Source organism: Capra hircus (assembly GCF_001704415.2).
Source record: "Capra hircus breed San Clemente chromosome X unlocalized genomic scaffold, ASM170441v1, whole genome shotgun sequence".
Lineage (NCBI taxonomy): Eukaryota > Metazoa > Chordata > Mammalia > Artiodactyla > Bovidae > Capra > Capra hircus.
In genome coordinates, this window is record NW_017189516.1 from 64,161,635 (window position 1) to 64,183,243 (window position 21,609).

Here is a 21,609-nt window from a genome sequence, read left to right on the forward strand (position 1 = left end):
ATTAAAGATGTATCAGGCTGTCTAACAGACTACAGCATACAAGAAAACACCTCACAGAGAATTATGCAGTCATGTCCGTCACAGGGAGGGTAAGAAATCCTGGATGACATGAGTTAAGCTGCTGGCCTCAGTCCTTGTAGGAACCTGCAGCTTTCTACCGGACATGGTCCACCATCCACTGTCACAGCTCCACACTCCCTAGGTCTTTCTTACCACTTCATCATCTCTTGTTCTTTATATAAGCAGTCTGCATGCACTAGTGAGTAACTTCCACATCGTCATGGTCCTCAATACTAGTGTTACTGAGTCTCCAGTGCTAGAGCTGGTGAGTGAGTAACTAAGGCTGTTTCACGTGGATTTTTTTATTGAGTGGCAGATGCAGGCAACTGTGTGTACTACAGGGGCATTTCTTGGTGAAAAGAAAGACCAAAGCACCTGTTAAAGTCTAGAATCCAAAAGCATGCCCATGGGTCCTTAGTCACACACACGGCAGTATGACTTCAGGAGAAGGGATCCAGGACAGCATTGTTTTGTGGACAAGGTCAAAGGCTCTAGACATTCGGGGGTGGGGGGCACCATCCTGGGTGTGTCTAGGAGCCACCCAGCACCTGGGCTCTGTGACTGTTTGTCCTGAGAACTGTGACCATCAGGGAAACACAGCCATCAAGGTTCAGTTAGACAATCAGGAATGTACAAAGATGGAAGTAAGACATGCATACTGTTTTCTTGGGAGTCTCCACCTGGAAGCAGGTGACTCAGAGTAGGGATTCTTCTGAAATAGTTATCCAGGTTGTACATTTCAGCACAGCTTCCAAGGGTGCCCCATTAGTGTGAGTCAGAAAAGATTGATCATTTTTCCACTCCGTGTCAGGGAAACGCTCTGAGGTTCACTCAGCCCTAGCAAACAACGGATAAACAACAATGGTTAAGAAATATCAGTCCTTCAGCTCAATCAGAAGTGTTGATGCTATCAGAATAGACATTTAGCCTCAATTACAGCCCGTGGCATCTGACACTTTCTCTCTATGAAGCTCTGTGGGGCCAACAAAGTTCCTTTCCCTGTAATGCCCTGTAATGAATAAGGTGCTTTCTAAGGACATTTTCTTGATCAGATGCCCCACTCCCAGTACCGTAAGAGGATCCTATCCCCAGTCCAATGATGGTTTAATCCTTTCTCTTCCTCTCACATGGACACGTGAGGGCATCACTATTGAATCCTCATCAGAATTGTCTCTGATGAACATCTGTCCTAAAAGAGACCCAGTTTCCTGGATAATCAACATGGACATTTGTGTGTTTTAAATCAGATGACTTTTGCACAGACACACATGTGCAGGGCAAAAATTAAATCAGTTTATTTAAACCCTCAGAAATCAAATACCACCAGACAGGATGTGATTTAGTGACCAGGAAAGATGAGATGGGAGAGGAAGTGTGAGTGTGAAGAGAGAAGGATCATGTTAATCAGGAACCAAGAAGGTCCTCTTCGTATTGTTGATGTTGATTTCACGGAGGTGAGGATGTGTCTTGTCTCAGGGACTCTTCCTGTAGGTGAATGAAATGAGACCAAAGGTTTAGTAGTGTTGACTGAGTGACAGCTGACGGGGGTGAGCCTCAGGCAGTAGGTTGTCCAGGAAATAGGAGCTGGTAGGTGATCCAATGTCAGAATCCTGGTGGACCACAACACTCCACATCTCAGTGATGTAGATGGGAGTCCCTGTGGAATTTGCCCTAAGATGTCCATGCGGGGAAAACTTTCTCAATGGGGATTGATTCTAGGAGTACTGGTTTCAGAATGTATGTTCATTGGAATGGTTCATCTAAAGAAGGTTTAAAGCCTCCGTTTTAAAGTTTGTGTTTTCTGAATTTGTTTCTTCTCCTAATTCCAAAAGGTCTGTCTTTTGGGTCTTCAAGAGTTACTTGTTTAGCATCTTTTCATGTGTTTGTTAGCCATCCATATGTCTTCTTTGGAGAAATGTCAATTTAGTTCTTTGGCCCATTTTTTGTTTGAGTCGTTTATTTTTCTGGAATTGAGTTGCATAACTTGCTTGTATATTTTTGAGATTAGTTGTTTGTCAGTTGCTTCATTTGCTATTATTTTCTCCCATTCAGAAGGCTGTCTTTTCACCTTGCTTATATTTTCCTTTGTTGTGCAGAAGCTTTTAATTTTAATTAGATCCCATTTGTTTATTTTTGCTTTTAAAACATCACTCATTATTAGAGAAATGCAAATCAAAACCACAATGAGGTACCACTTCACACCAGTCAGAATGTCCATGATCCAAAAATCTGCAAGCAATAAATGCTGGAGAGGGTGTGGAGAAAAGGGAACCCTCCTACACTGTTGGTGGGAATGCAAACTAGTACAACCACTATGGAGAACAGTGTGGAGATTCCTTAAAAAATTGCAAATAGAACTGCCATATGACCCAGCAATCCCACTTCTGGGCATACACACCGAGGAAACCAGAATTGAAAGAGACACATATATCCCAGTGTTCATCACAGCACTGTTTATAATAGCCAGGACATGGAAACAACAATATGTTCATGGTACATATACACAATGGAGTATTACTCAGCTGTTAAAAAGAATACATTTGAATCAGTTCTGATGAGATGGATAAAACTGGAGCCAATTATACAGAGTGAAGTAAGCCAGAAAGAAAAACACCAATACAGTATACTAACACATATATATGGAATTTAGAAAGATGGCAATGATGACCCTGTATGCAAGACAGCAAAAAAGACACAGATGTGTATAGCAGACTTTTGGACTCAGAGGGAGAGGGAGAGGGTGGGATGATTTGGGAGAATGGTATTGAAACATGTATACTATCATGTAAGAATCGAATCGCCAGTCTATGTCCAATGCAGGATACAGCAAGCTTGGGGCTGGTGCAAGGGGATGACCCAGAGGGATGTTGTGGGGAGGGAGGTGGAAGGGGGGTTCATGTTTGGGATCGCATGTACACCCGTGGTGGATTCATGTCAATGTATGGCAAAATCAATACAGCATTGTAAAGTAAAATAAAGTAAAAATAAAAATTAAAAAAAAAGAGTTACTTGTTTAATTTTAATTTTATTTTGAAGTAGAGTTGATTAACAATGTTGTAATGGTTTCAAGTGTACAGCAAAGTGATTGATTTCTACACACATATATGAATATCTGGTTTGTTTTTTATTTTTTTTTATAGTTTCTTTTCCCATTTAGGTTTTTTACAGAGTGTTGCATATAGCTCCCTGCATTCTACAGGAATATCTTTTTGTCTATCCTTCCTGTATATAATATTTTGCGTCTGCTTATCTCAAACTCCTAGCCCTTCTCTTAGCCAACCTCCTTCCTCTTTGCAACCACAAGTTTGTTCTCTATGTCTGTGAGTGTGTTTCGGTTTTGAAAATAACCACCTCCAAGTCTTATTTTAGATTCCAAAAATAAGTGATATATCTTGTTTTTGTCTTTCTCTTTGTGACTTGCGTCACGTAGTATGACATTCTGTAGGTCCACGCATGTTGCTGCAAACGCCATGATTTCATTCATTTTTATGGCTGAGTAATAATCCCTTGACTGTTTTCAGCATGTCTTTTTTTTTTTTATCATATTCACATGCCACCTGGTGTTTTTATTTGCCTCTTTTCTTTAATTTTTTCTCAACAGAAAATTAAAGCTCTAGATGTCCATCAGCAGATGAATGGATAAGAAAGCTGTGGTCCATGTACACAATGGAGTATTACTCAGCCATTAAAAAAATACATTTGAATCAGTTCTAATGAGGTGGATGAAACTGGAGCCTATTATACAGAGTGAAGTAAGTCAGAAAGAAACACACCAATACAGTATACTAATGCATATATATGGAATTTAGAAAGATGGTAACGATGACCCTATATGTGAGACAGCAAAAGAGACACAGATGTAACGAACAGATTTTTAGACTCTGTGGGAGAAGAGGAGGGTGGGATGATTTGGGAGAATGGCATTGAAACATATGGAATATCATATGTGAAATAGATACCCAGTCCAAGTTCCATGCATGATATAGGATGCTCGTGGCTGGTGCACTGGGATAGCCCAGAGGGATGGTATGGGGAGGGAGGTGGGAGGGGGGTTCAGAATGGGGAACACATGTACACCCGTGGCAGATTCATGTTGACGTATGGCAAAACCAATACAATATTGTAAAGTAATTAGCCTCCAATTAAAATAAATAAATTTATATTTTAAAAAGGAAAGAAAATTAAAGCCACACCTTAGCCTAGATCAGTATCATTTTCTAAGGCTGTCTTGCTATAGAAAGCTTAAAGATTCCCCTGAGAGAAATCACCTTGTGAAGGGGAATATAATTCAAAGGCTTATTTCAGACAGTGCAGTTGGAAGGGCTTCACTGGTTCTGTCAGCATGATGTGAGATTAAAAACTAGTCTTGCAGGAGAGGTGAACTGTCTTTAATCCTGGTTCTTCTGGAGAAGGGTCGTGTATGGACAACCATGAGGTCAGGACTGAGAGGAGCCCTAAGTTTCCACCAACTTGTGGTGATTCCTGCTTCTCTCTGATAAATCTGGTCTACAAGATTCCTGCAGGTTGACATGCTCTCACCAAAGATGCTCAGCATTAATCAACCAACCAGTTTGCAATTTAATATGGCTCCAGAGAAGAGAGATTACCTAATGTAACAAAGTTCTCTAGTGACAGAATGTAAGTTACTGGGGCAAAAAAAAAAAATTACCTGTAAAATTCAGCATGTATGAAATTGGCAGAGTTGGTAAAGAACCAACCTGCCCATGCAGGAGATGTAAGAGGTGTTAGTTTGATCCCTGGGTCCGGAAGACCTCTTGGAGAAGGACATGGCAACCCGTTCTCTATTCTTGCCTGGAGAATCCCATGGACAGAGGCACCTGGTGGGCCAAAGTGCATGGGGTTGCCGAGAGTCAGACAGGACTGGAGAGACTTATTAGGCATTAGTGAAGTCGCTCAGTCGTGTCCGACTCTTTGCGACCCCATAGACTGTAGCCTACCAGGCTCCTCTGTCCGTGGGATTTTCCAGGCAACAGTACTGGAGTGGATTGCCATTTCCTTCTCCAGGGGATCTTCCCAACCCAGGACTTGAACCCAGGTCTCCTGCATTATAGACAGACACTTTACCATCTGAGCCACCAGACACTAGGCATGCAGTAATAGTGTGTCCTTTTATATTTATTTGGTGGAGCAGCATTAATAACGGACCATGTCTACTTACAAAAGTGTCTGTATCCAAGTCACTTTCGTTCACTCCTCTGGACAGTCATCTGTGGAAAAACAAAATGGGAGAAATAAAGGAGCCACCAATTACCATTCCACAGTATTTCTAAGGTTTCTTTCTTTCTTTTTCAGTAATGTATTTTATAAGAGATTACTTCTGGGAGAAGAAATTTTAAATATGTTGATTTTTTAATGATATTTACATATTTACAATTTACAGGTGAATGATATAGTCAGGGAAAAAATATAATTTCATTACCATTATCGAAATTAATAATATTTTCTTCTGGAATCCCTTTGTCTCTCGTCTCCTCTTTGAACCTCTCAAAGTCACTGTCTGAAATCTCATCATCTGTGCCTGATAACCAGTGTACAAAAAAGACAGTGTTGTCTCTTAGAACTCACAGAAATGTCTGAATATACATAACAAGAAATCGAATGTGTCAATCAGATCCTCACTTGTATGATTTAAGAGAGCCTCAAACAGTTTCCATGTTCCATGACACAGACATCTGCCATCCTAAGAATTATATTTCATCCATTTCTGCCCCTGTGAGCAGGAGGAACCTAGAGACTTGTAGGTGCTCCATGAATTTGAGACTCAACCCATCCCTGTAGGCAACTGACTTGCTTCTTTATCAACTCCCCACAACCTGTATCTGACACTCCTGTCTTGTTCTAGACCCAACTTATTAGGAAACAGGATTCTCCCCTTACAAGGACACGTTTACCCCACCACATACCATGTGGGGGAAAATTTAGCCTTTAACCCATTATTCCACCCAATTCCTTTTCTGAAACAGACATCTACTGTCTCAATGGCACACACCTCAGTGCTTCTATGAGGTCATTTGGGGTCATGTCATTGTTCACAGGAACAAAGCATTGTGATAATAAAACAGGAGGAAGATTTCCAAGATTTTGATCCAAGGCTTAAAATGCGTGGGAAAACTGATGTAAAATGACATCATTCAGGTCAGCCTCATTATAGCCATGGCTTGAGCTTAGCTGATATATTTTTTTAAAAAACTGTAAAAGTTCAGTTCAGTTCAGTTCAGTCACTCAGTCATGTCGCTCATGCGATCCCATGAACTGCAGCATGCCAGGCCTCCCTGTCCATCACCAGCTCCTGGAATTCACACAAACTCATCTCCATTGAGTCAGTGATACCATCCAACCATCTCATCCTCTGTCATCTCCTTCTCCTCCTGCCCTCAATCTTTCCCACCATCAGGGTCTTTTCAAATGAGTCAGCTCTTCACATCAGGTGGCCAAAGTATTGGAGTCTCAGCTTCAACATCAGTCCTTCCAGTGAACACCCAGGCCTGATCTCCTTTAGTATGGACTGGTTGGATCTCCTTGCACTCCAAGTGACTCTCAAGAGTCCTCTCCAACACCACAGGTCAGAAGCATCAATTCTTCGGTGATGAGCTTTCTTTATAGTCCAACTCTCCCATCCACACGTGACCACTGGAAAAACCATAGCCTTGACTAGACAGACTTATATTGACAAAGTAACATCTCTGCTTTTTAACATGCTGTCTAGATTGGTCATAACTTTCCTTCCAAGGAGTAAGCGTCTTTTAATTTCATGGCAGCAGTCACCATCTGCAGTGACTTTGGAGCCCAAAAAAATAAAGTCAGCCACTGTTTCCACTGTTTCCCCATCTATTTGCTATGAAGTGATGAGACTGGATGCCATGATGTTAGTTTTCTGAATGTTGCGCTTTAAGCCAAACTTTTCACTCTCCTCTTTCTGTAAAATTACTGTAAAAGTAATTTAAAAAAAATTTGAACAGGTGAAGATTATTTTCATATGTTTGAAAATTATTTTCAGCCCCTGTTTCATGGTGGATTACCTTCTAGGATCCTTAGCTCAGTGAACATAAATACACAGATCTTGTACACTGAATAGTGAGTATTGTCAGCACCTCCTGGTTTTCTGAATGAAACTACTGGCAGTGGACATGTTGCATGACAATGGCAATGGGATATTAGGATGCCATGTGAAGCATGAAAGTCACTCAGTTGTGTCTGACTCTTTGTGAACCCGTGGACTATATGGTCCATGTAATTCTCTAGGCCAGAATACGGGAATGGGTAGCCTTGCCCTTCTCTGGGGGATCTTCCCAACCCAGGGATTGAACCCAGGTCTCCTGCATAGCAGGCAGATTCATTACCAGCTGAGCCACAAGGGACGCCTCATACCAATTATTCCAACAAAATCTGTCTTGTTTCCTTCTTCATCCACGTTGATAAGATGTCCTATTACAGAGTTATGGGACACATGAAGAACTCGACCTTCATTGTGACCCGCATCTGTGAGAGAGAAAAGATACATTTATACAACTCTGCGTTCACTTGTTGTCAGTTAGATGTAGTGCGACAGATTTAGGGTACTAAGAAAGGTGTGTGGGATGACCCAGAGAGGTGGTACGGGGAGGGAGGTGGGAGGGGGGTTCAGGATGGGGAACATGTGTACACCTGTGGTGGATTCATGTTGATGTATGGCAAAATCAATACAATATTGTAAAGTAATTAGCCTTCAATTAAAATAAATAAATTTAAATTAAAAAAAAAAAAGAAAGGGATATGCTGTATTGATTTGTGTCTGACTCCATGGGTACACTGAATTCTACCGTGGTTATGACAGCAACGAAAGCAGGCAACACTTTCCCTCATTCGCACGTTTTCCTAATTAAGCAGTCACTCCTTGCTGTCTTACTTGGACGCGTTCTAGAAACTGTGTCCTAATGAACCCAAGCAACGTCCTTTTTAGTTTATTTCATTATTTAATCAATTTTTGGTTACGCTGAGTGTTTGTCACTGTCCACAGTCTTTCTCTACTTGTGTTGACCATGGGGCCACTCTCTAGCTGTGGTCCAGGGGCTGCTCCCTGCAGTAGCTTCTCTCTCGTGGAGCACAGACTCTGGGGTCCGTGGGCTCAGGAGTCACAGCGTGTGGGCTCTTAAGTGCCAGGTCAGTAGGTGTGATGCATGGTCTTAGTTTCCCCACAGCATGTAGGATGTTCCAGAACCAGGGACTGAACCTATGTCTCCTGCACCTGCAGGCATATTCTTAGCCACTGGACCACCAGGGAAGTCCCTTACAGTGTTTTCAACAGTAAAAGCCTCTTTTTCAAACCCCAATTCAAAACTTCTTTGTATTTTTCTTAACCCAGCCATGGAAATGATTTCTCTGGACCAAAATGAACTTATAATTCACAAGCTTGCATTCCTGAGTGCCTAGCTTGTGCCAGGTATTGTTTGAACACTTTACATTAATTACTGTATTTTCACTGTCCCTCAGTCTGGTTTATGACAGAGAGCACAGCCATAGACATTGCTATGAAGACAGCTTACCTGGTGGAACAAGCAGGCAGTGACCATCTCATGGTAAGCTCCATCACCACCTGGAGAAGGCTGCCCTTCCTATCTGCCCTGCCTGACCACTCTGCCCCTTGTGTCTGGACAAGAAGGAACTCTGACCCACTGTGTGTCACGTCTAAACCCTCCATATCCATTCTCTCTCTCCTGGCCTCCATCGCACCTGACTGGAATCACTCAGCAAAAAGGGATACAAAATCGCCCAGCCATGTTCCTAAAACATGGACACACTACTTTCAGCTCATTGTCTGAAACACTGAAAATTCTTAGTGTGCTTGGAAAAAATAGTAGCCAAAGCAGCTTCCCATCTCATAGTCCCGAGAAGTGTATTCAACTTTCCTAAGGGCACGCTGAGTCCAGGAAACATGGGTCACACTGGGAAAATTTAGTTATGTACAGATGTGACAGGTGGACCATAAAGAAGCCTGAGTGTCGAAGAATTGATGCTTTCAAACTGTGGTGCTACAGAAGAATTGTGAGCATCCATGGAGAGCAAGGAGATCAAGCCAGTCAATCCTAGACAAGAGCAACCCTGAATATTCATTGGAAGGACTGGTGCTGAAGCTGAAGCTCAAATCCTTTTATCACCTGATGCAAAGGTCCAACTCATTGGACAAGACTGTGATGCTTGGAAAGATTAAGGGCAGGAGGATAAAGGGGTGACAGAGGATGAGATGGTGGATGGCATGACCAACTCAATGGACATGAGTCTGAGCCAACTCCAGGGCATAGGAAAGGACAGGGAGGTTTGGAGTGCTGCAGTCCGTGGCATTGCAGAGAGTCAGACACGATGAAGCAACCGAGAAACAACCACAAATGCAAGTCCTCAGATTATCAGTGACCCCCTGTGGTTAACCATAGCTTCACAAAGGTGGGCATTGCAGCTTCACCAAATTCTCTGTGAAGGGAATGTAAGCAATAGGACAGTGAGAATAATTTTACCTTCCGGATGTCAGGTCTCTATCAAGGCCACTGTTCGTGGGCTGTGCTTGATGTGGGCACATCTCACAGTACCTAACACAGAGCTAGGGAGTGGCGCTTGCGAGAGACCTTACTGGAAGGCCTGCTATTCTCTCTCCCATCTTTAGTCACTCTGCAAAATTCCAGCTAAAAAGGATTATAACAGTGGAGAAAAAAAGACACTGGAAAGCATTCATCATTCAGCCAAAGGAAAAAAGTAACACAGGAAAAAGAAAATGAAAGCATAGTTTAAAAATCATCAAACATTAGAAGTTATGGATGAAAGGGTAGGGAAATGTTTCAGGCCTAAATTTTACTTCTTTGTGCTCATTGACACTGTGCCGCTGGTCACTTTAGGCAGGGTTGCAATCACAGAAGTTCAGTTCAGTTGCTCAGTCGGGTCTGACTTTGCAATCACATAGAGATGTATTTAAATGTTAATCAAACATGTACCTCTTGTTTGCAACGTCGCTTTGGCCGTTTCCAGCTTTCTTCAATCCTGTGGGCTGTAGCTCTCCAGGCTCCTCTATCCAAGGGATTCTCCAGGCAAGAATATCTGAGTGAGTTGCCATGACCTTCTCTGGGGGAATCTTCCCAGGGATCAAACCCATATCTCTTCCGCCTCCTGCATTAACAGCTGGGTTCTTTACCACTAGCGCCACCTGGGAAGCCCGTACCTCTTAGGCCATTAAAGTACCTCCCTCCTCATTTAAAATCAGGAATGATGTTTAGAGTCCTCAGAAAGAACTTAGGGATGTCAATGCTAGCCACCATTCCCATTGCTTTGAACAGAAGCCGATGTTATGATTGAAGTCAGGATGATTTTGTTGGATTTAAATTCTTCCGTTGTAATTGTAAGGAGGAGGATCTTTCATCACTGTTTTTTAAAAGTGAATGAATGACACTGATGTGCAAACTCCAGATAGACCCTTGAGAAGCCATTTCATAGACTGTTGTGAATTCTCTGTGAGAACCGTATGGAATATGAATTCTACACCTGCGCTTAGGCTCATTCTTCTTGTCATTCAGCCACTAAATCATGTCCAAATCTTTGCAACTCAATGGACATTAATACACAAAACACCTCTGTCCTTCACTATCTGCCAGAGTTTGTCAAATTCATGTCCTTTGATGCGGTGATGCTGTCTATCCATCTCATCCTCGGTCACCCCCTTTTGTCTTCAGTCCTTCCCAGCATCAGGGTCTTTTACACTGAATGGGCTCTTCCAATGAGGTGGTCAAAGTATGGGAGCTTCATCATCAGTCCTTCCAATGAATATTTAGCATTGATTTCCTTTAGGATTGGCTTGTTTGGTCTCCGTGAAGTCCAAGGGACTCTCAAGAGTTTTCTCCAACCCCACAGTTCAAAAGCATCAATTCTTCAGTGCTCAACCTTCTTTATGATGCAACTCACTTCTGTTCATGACTACAGGAAAAACCATCACCATTTTGACAGTACAGACCTTTGTCGGCAAAATCATGTCTGTGCCTTTTAATACACTGTCTAGGACTGCCATTGCTTTTCTTCCAAGGAGCAGACGTGTTTTAATTTCATGGCTGCAGTGTCCGCAATGATTTTTGAGCACAAGAAAATGAAAACTATCACTGGTTACACTTTTTCTATTTGTCATGAAGTAATAGTATTGGATGATACCACCCTTATGGCAGAAATTGAAGAACTAAAGATCCTCTTGAAGAAAGTGAAAGAGGAGAGTGGAAAAGTTGGCTTAAAGCACCACATTCAGAAAACTAGGATCATGGCATCCGCTCTCATCACTTGATGGCAAATAGATGGGGAAACAGTGGAAACAGTGGCTGACTTTATTTTTCTGGGCTACAAAATCATTGTGGATAGTGATTGCAGCCATGAAATTAAAAGACACTTACTCCTTGGAAGGAAAGTTATGACCAACCTAGACAGCATATTAAAAAGCAGAGACATTACTTTGTTAACAAAGGTCCATCTAGTCAAGGCTATGGTTTTTCCAGTAATCATGTATGGATGTGAGACTTGGACTGTGAAGAAAGCTGAGCGCTGAAGAATTGATGCTTTTGAACTGTGGTGTTGGAGAAGACTCTTGAGAGTCCCTTGGACTGCAAGGAGATCCAACCAGTCCATCCTAAAGAAGATCAGTCCTGGGTGTTCATTGGAAGGACTGATGTTGAAGTTGAAACTCCAGTACTTTGGCCACCTGATGCAAAGAACTGACTCATTTGGAAAGACCCTGATGCTGGGAAAGATTGAGGGAAGGAGAAGGGGACGACAGAGGATGAGATGGTTGGTTGGCATCACCGACTCAATGGACATGAGTTTGGGTGGACTCCGGGTGTTGGTGATGAACAGGAAGGCCTGGCATGTTGCAGTTCATGGGGTCGCAAAGAGTTGGACACAACTGAGCAACTGAACTGAATAGTACTGGATGCTCTGATCTTAGCTTTGAATGTTGAGCTGTAAGACAGATTTTTCACTCTCCTCTTTCACCCACATAAAAAGGTTCTTTTGTTCCTCTTCACTTTCTGCCATAAAAGTGGTATCATCTGCCTATCTGATGTTACTGACATTTCTCTCAGCAATCTTGATTGCAACCTGTGATTCATGCAGCCTGGCATTTCGCATGATGTACCCTGCATATAAATTAAATAAGCAGGGTGATAGTATACAGCCTTGACATACTTTTCCTCAATTTTGAACCAGTCCATTGCTCCATGTCTGATTCTAACTGTTGCTTCTTTTCCTGCATATAGGGTCTCAAGAGGCAGGTGAGGTGGTCTGGTGCTCCCATCTCTCTCAGAATTTTACACAGTTTCTTGTGATTCACAGTGAAAAGCTTTAGCATACTCAATGAAGGAGATATTTTTCTCGAATTCCCTTGTTTTCTGCACAATCCGGGGAATGATGGCAATTTGATCTCTTGTTCCTCTGCCTGTACAAGACCCAGATTGTGCCTATGGAACTTCATGGTTCCCTTACTTCTGAGGGCTAGCTTGAAGGATTTTGAGCGATACCATGCTGCTGCTGTCTCTTCAGTCATGTCCGACTCTATGTGACCTCATAGACGGCAGCCCACCAGGCTCCCCCGTCCCTGGGATACTCCAGGCAAGAACACTGGAGTGGGTTGCCATTTCCTTCTCCAGTGCATGAAAGTGAAAAGTGAAAGTGAAGTTGCTCGGTACTGGCATGGAAATGAGTGCAATTTGTATGGGAGTTGGGACAGAGTTTGGCATTGCCTTTCTTTGGAATTGGAAGGAAACTTGACCTTTTCACGTTCTATGCCCTCTGCTGAGTTTTCCAAATTTGCTGACGTAGTGAGTGCAGCATTTTAACAGCATCATCTTTTAGGATTTGAAATAGGTCCACCTGAATGTTGTCACCTCCACTGGCTTTGTTCACAGTAATGCTTCCTAAGGCCCACTTGACTTAACAGTCTAGGGTGTCTGGCTCTAGTCTTGGTGAGTAACATTCAATCTAGTGGAGATATTGCAGTCTAATTGTTAATAGGAGTAGAATTCGTGTGTATGGAGCTATTGAAGAAAGTTGAGATCAAGATTTCCACCCAGACATATTCTTACCAGCGAAATACCCATACTTACATCCAGCAGTATAAGTGAAATTTCGTTGCTTCTGCTGTTTCGTGTTTTTTTATGCATTCTCCGTTTGACCTTAGAAACAAAGCATGTTCAAATTGTTGATTAAAATAAGAATTTGATGCATATTAGGATTCTTTTTGTATCACAGCCAAAAATGCATGTCAGTTATCACCTTAGTGCCTGTGAAAAATGTGACCTTCAAAAGAGAAGGAATATGTTGTTTAAGATCCACTATCAAGCGACAAGGATGGTTTGTATACACATTCAGTGTGACTAGTAGTTCCAAAGATAAACTTCAAATGCAAAACAGGTTGTGTGTAAAGCCAATACCTTGGAGAAATCTAGAATTTTAGAGAAAGCAAAAACAAGAAAAAGAACAACTCTTTCTTTGGTATATAGTTTCTGAAAACTGAGAGGCACAGCCATCATCTCAGACTTGGGGCTCTCAAAATCCTGGCAGTGGTTCATTAGAGAATACGAGAGCCAAATATCACAAAGAGGTAGAGGAAAGATGCTTGCTGCTGCGGCTGCTGCTAAGTCACTTCAGTCGTGTTCACCTCTGTGTGACCCCACAGACGGCAGCCCACCAGGCTCTCCCATCCCTGGGATTCTCCAGGCAAGAACACTGGAGTGGGTTGCCATTTCCTTCTCCAATGCACGAAAGTGAAAAGTGAAAGCGAAGTTGCTCAGTCCTGTCCGACTCTTCATGACCCTACAGACTGGAGCCCACCAGGCTCCTCCATCCATGGGATTTTCCAGGCAAGAGTACTGGAGTGGGGTGCCATTGCCTTCTCCAGAAAGATGCTTACTTTTCCCAAAACACACAGTCTTCTTCCATCGAAATTCCAGGAGAGGATTAAACATCGAAAGACACATATATGTATGAATGCACATGAGATACACACACATAAGAAAGCAAAGAAGGACACATGTGTGTTTGCATAATATGCTTACATGACATAAGGAAATTATACATATAAATACATGATAAGTGTATATTGTCACTGATACAACAGAAAAGTTTGGGTGATTTTTATGGGTCCTCGTGCATGTACATGAGAAAAGGTGTTATTTGGCACATAGTATGTGTGAACACAAGCCAAATATTAAAGGGCAAGACAAACTGGATTAATTTATGAATGGACACCTCGGAAAAGAATGTCCATAATGGATTGAGCTCACTGTTCTTAGTCATTGGTCAAATGCGTTGACGTTACTGGAAACAACACAACATGGGATCAAAATAATTTTCCAATAACTGCAAAACTTTATCTACGCAAACAAGTCCTTTCAATTGGCTTGAAAAACATGACACCTTGCTTATGCAGACGCTGAGATACACTTTTAAAGCATTGTGCTGAGTGGTAGACACCAGGGAAAATGAAGCAGAGTGCCTAATTTTGTCATCTGAAGTTTCAGAAGAGATGAGATTAAGCAAATTGATTCTTGCCTGTTGCCCGAGGGGGTAGACACTTAATGATAAGTGAAGCAAAGCAACAATCATGGGGAAATTTTAGACCTTAAAAAAAATGTTTGTTTTTCCTGTGCTGGGTCTTCATGGCTACTCTAGCTGTGGGCCAAGGGCTACTTTGTAGCTGCAGTGCCCAGGCCTCTCGGTGTGGTGGTTTTATTGTTGCGGAGCATGTGCTCCAGAGTACAGGCTCGGTAGTTGTGGCACGCATGCTTAGACTCTCCCCAGTATGTGGGATCTTCCCGGCCCAGGGACTGAACCTTTGTCTCCTGTACTGGCAGATGGATTCTTACCCACTGAGCCACCACGGAAGCCCAGAGTTCTATCTCTTGACCGTGGAGATGGTGAAACATTTGTGCACATGTGAAAGCTCATTGAACTGTGCCCTTCACAAAGGTGCAAATAATCCCACATAAATACACTTCAGTAAAGATTGACTTCAGAAAGAGTGGCCAGATGAGAAGTTAAACATAGGGCACAATAACTGTAAAAACAGCAGAGGGCAATAATAAGTTTTCTTTTAAAAAATCAGTGACAAGAGGCAAGTATGTCTCCCGGGATAGAATGCGTGTGTGTGTGTGTGTGTGTGTGTGTGTGTGTGACTGAGTGAGTAAGTCTGTTTCTGTAAGTGGTTGTAATTTGGTTGTATGTAGCCATTACTTTGCTGACTAAGGACCATCTAGTCAAGGCTATGGTTTTTCCAGTGGTCATGTATGGATGTGAGAGTTGGACTGTGAAGAAGGCTGAACTCCGAAGCATTGATGCTTTTGAACTGTGGTGTTGGAGAAGACTCTTGAGAGTCTCTTGGACTACAAGGAGATCCAACCAATCCATTCTAAAACTGAATTCAGGGTGTTCTTTGGAAGGAATGATGCTAAAGCTGAAACTCCAGTACTTTGGCCACCTCATGCAAAGAGTTGACTCATTGGAAAGGACTCTGATGCTGGGAAGGATTGGAAGAAGGAGGAGAAGGGAACGACAGATGAGATGGCTGGATGGATGGCATCACTGACTCGATGGACATGAATCTGAGTGAACTCTGGGAGTTGGTGATGGACAGGGAGGCCTGGTGTACTGTGATTCATGGGGTCACAAAGAGTTGGACACGACTGAGCGACTGAACTGAACTGAACTGATACTCTCCTAGCTCAGATGGTAAAGAATCTCCCTGCAAGAGACCTGAGTTCAATATCTGTGTCAGGAAGATTCCCTGGAGAATGGAATGACCACCCACTCGAAGATTCTTTCCTGGAAAATGCTATGGACAGAAGAGCCTGGGGGCTACACTGTCTATGGGGTCTCAAAGAGTCAGACATGCCTGAATGACTAACAGAACATGCATTCCATACTATGAAATACATACGTATATAATATATAAGCAGTTATATACATGTACGAACCAATATCTCTCAGCATAAAACTTTTAGTTACTTTTTCTTAATATTTGTATTCCTCAAAACGCATATATGAGTTTGCATTCTTTTTATGGGGAATAAGTGCCCAGAAAACTTGTGCTGGTTTCTGCCATACTTTCGTGCTCTCGATGAACCAACTGCAGTATAATGGATATTCCAAGAATGGTACTTAGGACAGTGTACGTGTTTCGTTCCTCAGCCATGTCCACTCTTTGTGACTCCAAGCCCTCCAGACTCCTATGTCCATAGGATTATCCAGGCAAGAATGCTGGAGTGGGTTGGCATGTCCTCCTCCAGGGGATCTTCCCAACCCAAGGATCAGACTCATGTCTTGTATGTCTCCTGCCTTTGCAGCTGCATTCTTTACCCCTAGTATCACCCGGGAAGCTCATTTGCGATGGTCACGGGTTTTGTAAGTTCAGTGGTAATGAAACATCCCAAGAGGAAGCCCTGCAGGGCAGAGCTCACTGTGTGTTCTCCCCCCTGCCCTCAGCTCCTGGACTCAGTGGAAACCATCTCTTACGAATTCTGCAGGAAGGGGTCAAGCCCCTGGTGGGTACTGTGGGGTTAAAGCACAGGAGCCTCTCCCTGCTGCCATGTCCGTCTTTCCTTTAGAGTTGATGCCAGTGGAGCTTCTGGGATCTCCCCCTCTAAGCAAAAGCTCCAGGACATTCCTTGGAGGCTCACAAGGAATTGGCCCTCCAGGACCCAGCTGAGGGACCCAGCTCAGAGACCCTGCTCAGGCCCATCAATCAAGGTGCCTTGCTTCAACATCACTCAGAGAGTTCCCTGAAGATGGGGAAGACACAGCCTCCATTCAGCTCGGAGATTTATGTGGGTTTTCCTTCTGGGTTGTTTTTACTTCAGTTCAGTTCAGTTCATTTCAGTTCAGTCACCCAGTAGTGTCTGACTCTTGTGACCCCACGAATCGCAGCACGCCAGGTCTCCCTGTCCATCACCAACTCCCAGAGTTCACTCAGACTCATGTCCATTGACTCCGTGATGCCATCCAGCCATCCCATCCTTGGTCGTCCCCTTTTCCTCCTGCCCCCAATCCCTCCCAGCATCAGAGTCTTTTCCAATGAGTCAACTCTTCACATGAGGTGGCCAAAGTACTGGAGCTTCAGCTTTAGCATCATTCCTTCCAAACAAATCACAGGGTTGATCTCCTTCAGAATGGACTGGTTGGATCTCCTTGCAGTCCAAGGGACTCTCAAGAGTCTTCTCCAACACCACAGTTCAAAAGCATCAGTTCTTCGGAGTTTAGCCTTCTTCATAGTCCAACTCTCACATCCATACATGACCACAGGAAAAACCATAGCCTTGACTAGACGGACCTTAGTCGGCAAAGTAATGTCTCTGCTTTTGAATATACTATCTAGGTTGGTCATAACTTTTCTTCCAAGGAGTAAGCGTCTTTTAATTTCATGGTTGCAATCACCATCTGCAGTGATTTTGGAGCCCCCCCCGCAAAAAAGTCTGACACTGTTTCCACTGTTTCCCCGTCTATTTCCAACGAAGTGATGGGACCGGATGCCATGATCTTCGTTTTCTGAATGTTGACTTTAAGCCAACTTTTTCACTCTCCTCTTTCACTTTCGTCAAGAGACACTTTAGCTCCTCTTCACTTTCTGCCATAAGGGTGGTGTCATCTGCATATCTGAGGTTATTGACATTTCTCCCAGCAATCTTGATTCCAGCTTGTGTTTCTTCCAGTCCAGCATTTCTCATGATGTACTCTGCATATAAGTTAAATAAGCAGGGTGACAATATACAGCCTTGACGTACTCCTTTCCTGATTTGGAACCAGTCTATTGTTCCATGTCCAGTTCTAACTGTTGCTTCATGACCTGCATACAGATTTCTCAAGAGGCAGGTCAGGTGGTCTGGTATTCCCATCTCTTTCAGAATTTTCCACAATTTATTGTGATCCACATAGTCAAAGGCTTTGGCATAGTCAATCAAGCAGAAATAGATGTTTTTCTGGAACTCTCTCGCTTTCTCCATGATCCAGTGGATGTTGGCAGTTTAATCTCTGGTTCCTCTGCCTTTTCTAAAACCAGCTTGAACATCAGGGAGTTGACAGTTCATGTATTACTAAAGCCTGGCTTGGAGAATTTTGAGCATTACTTTACTAGCATGTGAGATGAGTGCAATTGTGCGGTAGTTTGAACATTATTTTGCATTGCCTTTCTTTGGGATTGGAATGAAAACTGACTTTTTCGAGTCCTGTGGCCACTGCTGAGTTTTCCAAATTGACTGGCATATTGAGTGTAGCACTTTCACAGCATCATCTTTCAGAATTTGAAACAGCTCAACTGGAATGCGATCACCTCCACTAGCTTTGTTCGTAGTGATGCTTTCTAAGGCCCACTTGACTTCACATTCCAAGATGTCTGGCTCTAGATTAGTGACCACATCATCATGATTATCTGGGTCGTGAAGATCTTTTTTGTACAGTTCTTCCGTGTATTGTTTCCACCTCTTCTTAATATCTTCTGCTTCTGTTAGGTCCATACAATTTCTGTCCTTTATCGAGCCCATCTTTACATGAAATGTTCCCTTGGTATCTCTAATTTTCTTGAAGAGATCTCTAGTCTTTTCCATTCTGTTGTTTTCCTCTATTTCTTTGTATTGATCGCTGAAGAAGGCTTTCTTATCTCTTCTTGCTATTCTTTCGAACTCTGCATTCAGATGCTTATATCTTTCCTTTTCTTCTTTGCTTTTTGCCTCTCTTCTTTTCACAGCTATTTGTAAGGAGTTCCTCAGACAGTCATTTTGCATTTTTGCATTTCTTTTCGTACGATGGGGATGGTCTTGATCCCTGTCCTCTGTGCAATATCATGAACCTAATTCCATAGTTCATCAGGCACTCTATCTATCAGATCTAGGCCCTTAAATCTATTTCTCACTTCCACTGTATAATCATAAGGGATTTGATTTAGGTCATACCTGAATGGTCTAGCGGTTTTCCCTACTTTCTTCAATTTAAGTCTGAATTTGGTAATAAGGAGTTCATGATCTGAGCCACAGTCAGCTCCTGGTCTTGTTCTTGTTGACTGTATAGAGCTTCTCCATCTTTGGCTGCAAAAAATATAATCCATCTGATTTCAGTGTTGACCGTCTGGTGATGTCCATGTGTAGAGTCTTCTCTTGTGTTGTTGGAAGAGGGTGTTTGCTATGACCAGTGCATTTTCTTGGCAAAACTCTATTAGTCTTTGCCCTGCTTCCTTCCACATTCCAAGTCCAAATTTGCCTGTTACTCCACGTGTTTCTTGACTTCCTACCTTTGCATTACAATCCCCTATAATGAAAAGGACACTAAGCGCAGGTGGTGGCGGTGGGGGCGAGCAGACGAACTAAGCGTGGCTGAGAAGAGCTACCCCACGTCCGAGGTCAGGGGCAGTGGCCTAAAGTGCCGGCTGCAATGGCGCAGGAACGCCGAGAGGAGCTACCCTGTATCTGAGGTCAGGGGTGGTGGCCAGGAGGAGACACCCAGCATCCGAGGTCAGGGCGGCAGCCGGGAGGAGCTACCCTGCATTTGAGGCCACTGGCGGCCGGGAGGAGACACCCTGAATCCAAGGTCGGGGCAGCCAGGAGAAGCCACCTCACGCCTTAGGCCAAGAGTGGTGACCCTGAGGAGCCACCCCGAGCCTGAGGCCAGGGGCAGCAGCTGCGAGGAGCCACCCACGCCCTAGGCCAGGGCCGGCAGCCAGGAGGAGCAACCCTGGTGGCTGTGCAGGCACAGGAGGGCTTAGAGGAGCTATCCCACGTTGAAGGTCAGGAAGGGTGGTGGTAAGGAGATACCCTTGTCCAAGGTAAGGAGCAGCAGCTGTGCTTTGCTGGAGCAGCAATGAAGAGATACCCCATGCCAAGGTAAGAGAAACCCAAGGAAGATGGTAGGTGTTGCAAGAGGGTATCAGAGGGCAGACACACTGAAACCATACTGACAGAAAACTAGTCAATCTAATCACACTAGGACCACAGCCTTGTCTAACTCAATGAAACCAAGCCATGCCTGTAGGGCAACCCAAGATGGGCGGGTCATGGTGGAGAGGTCTGACAGAATGTGGTCCACTGGAGAAGGGAATGGCAAGCCACTTCAGTATTCTTGCCTTGAGAATTCCATGAACAGTATGAAAAGGCAAAAGATAGGATACCAAAAGAGGAACTCCCCAGGTCAGTAGGTGCCCAATATGCTGCTGGAGATCAGTGGAGAAATAACTCCAGAAAGAATGAAGGGATGCAGCCAAAGCAAAAACAATACCCAGTTGTGGATGTGACTGGTGATAGAAGCAAGATCCAATGCTGTAAAGAGCAATATTGCATAGGAACCTGGAATGTCAGGTCCATGAATCAAGGCAAATTGGAAGTGGTCAAACAAGAGATGGCAAGGGTGAACGTCAACATTCTAGGAATCAGTGAACTAAAATGGACTGGAATGGGTGAATTTAACTCAGATGACCATTATATCTACTACTGTGGGCAGGAATCCCTCAGAAGAAATGGAGTAGCCATCATGGTCAACAAAAGAGTCCGAAAGGCAGTACCTGGATGCAATCTCAAAAATGACAGAATGATCTCTGTTCGTTTCCATGGCAAGCCATTCAGTATCACAGTTATCCAAGTCTATGCCCCAACCAGTAACGCTGAAGAAACTGAAGTTGAACGGGTTTATGAAGACCTACAAGACCTTTTAGAACTAACACCCCAAAAAGATGTTTTTACTTACTTGATATAAAAGTCGACATCTACTGTGTTGTCTGCATTAAACTGAATGTAACGTGCATAAATGTGAAATGGCCCATTCTCAGTGATCTTCGCAATGTTACTGGATGCAATGTAATGGGTTCTCCATTCTCCTGAAAACTGAAATCAAAATTCCTATTAAGAATCTGGCCCACATGTGAAACAGATCGCCACTCCAGGTTTGATGCATGAGACAGAGCACTCAAGGCTGGAGCACTGGGATGACTCAGAGGGGTGGGATGGGGAGGGAGGTGGGAGGGGGCCTTCAGGATGGAGAACACATGTACACCCGTGGTGGATTCATGTCAATGTATGACAAAAACCACTACAATATTGTAAAGTCATTAGCCTCCAATTAAAATAAATTAATTAATTTTTTAAGAAAGAGAATCTAACCCATCTCTGTTAATTCTGCCCAACATCATCCTTCAGGAGTTTCCCTGTCTTTCCACTTGGACAGAAATTTCCTATCTTTATGAACACAGCCTAGGTATAAAATCATGTGAAAACTCAAATCAACTAAAGGAAAGAGCTGAGGCATTACTGAGATAGCTTGAGCTGTCTTGTCAAATGCAAGAACCCTAGTCCAACAGCCGTGATATCTTTCTTCTGTTTTACAAAAGCAGTGGACGTGCATGAGAGCCAGTTAATAGATGGTAGAGATGATTTGAAGACCAAACAGAATAGGTATAGAACCAGTGAGTGTAGCAATTTTGAGTTGCAGGGAGATGGCTAGACTTATGAATCCACATGACCAAACCCCAAAAAGGACACAAACGTATACCCCAAGACCTCCTCC

The 21,609-nt window shown here is 43.3% G+C and overlaps 1 long non-coding RNA gene across 1 annotated transcript; it reads right to left on the reverse strand.

Moving 5' to 3' along the window:
* Positions 1-1,344: 1,344 nt before the first annotated feature.
* LOC106503873 lies at positions 1,345-20,924 on the reverse strand. Its single transcript, XR_001917539.1, has 4 exons — positions 20,794-20,924; positions 13,179-13,247; positions 5,240-5,288; positions 1,345-1,545 (listed from the first exon to the last, which is right to left on the reverse strand). It is a non-coding gene; the product is annotated as an uncharacterized LOC106503873 (long non-coding RNA).
* Positions 20,925-21,609: the final 685 nt, after the last annotated feature.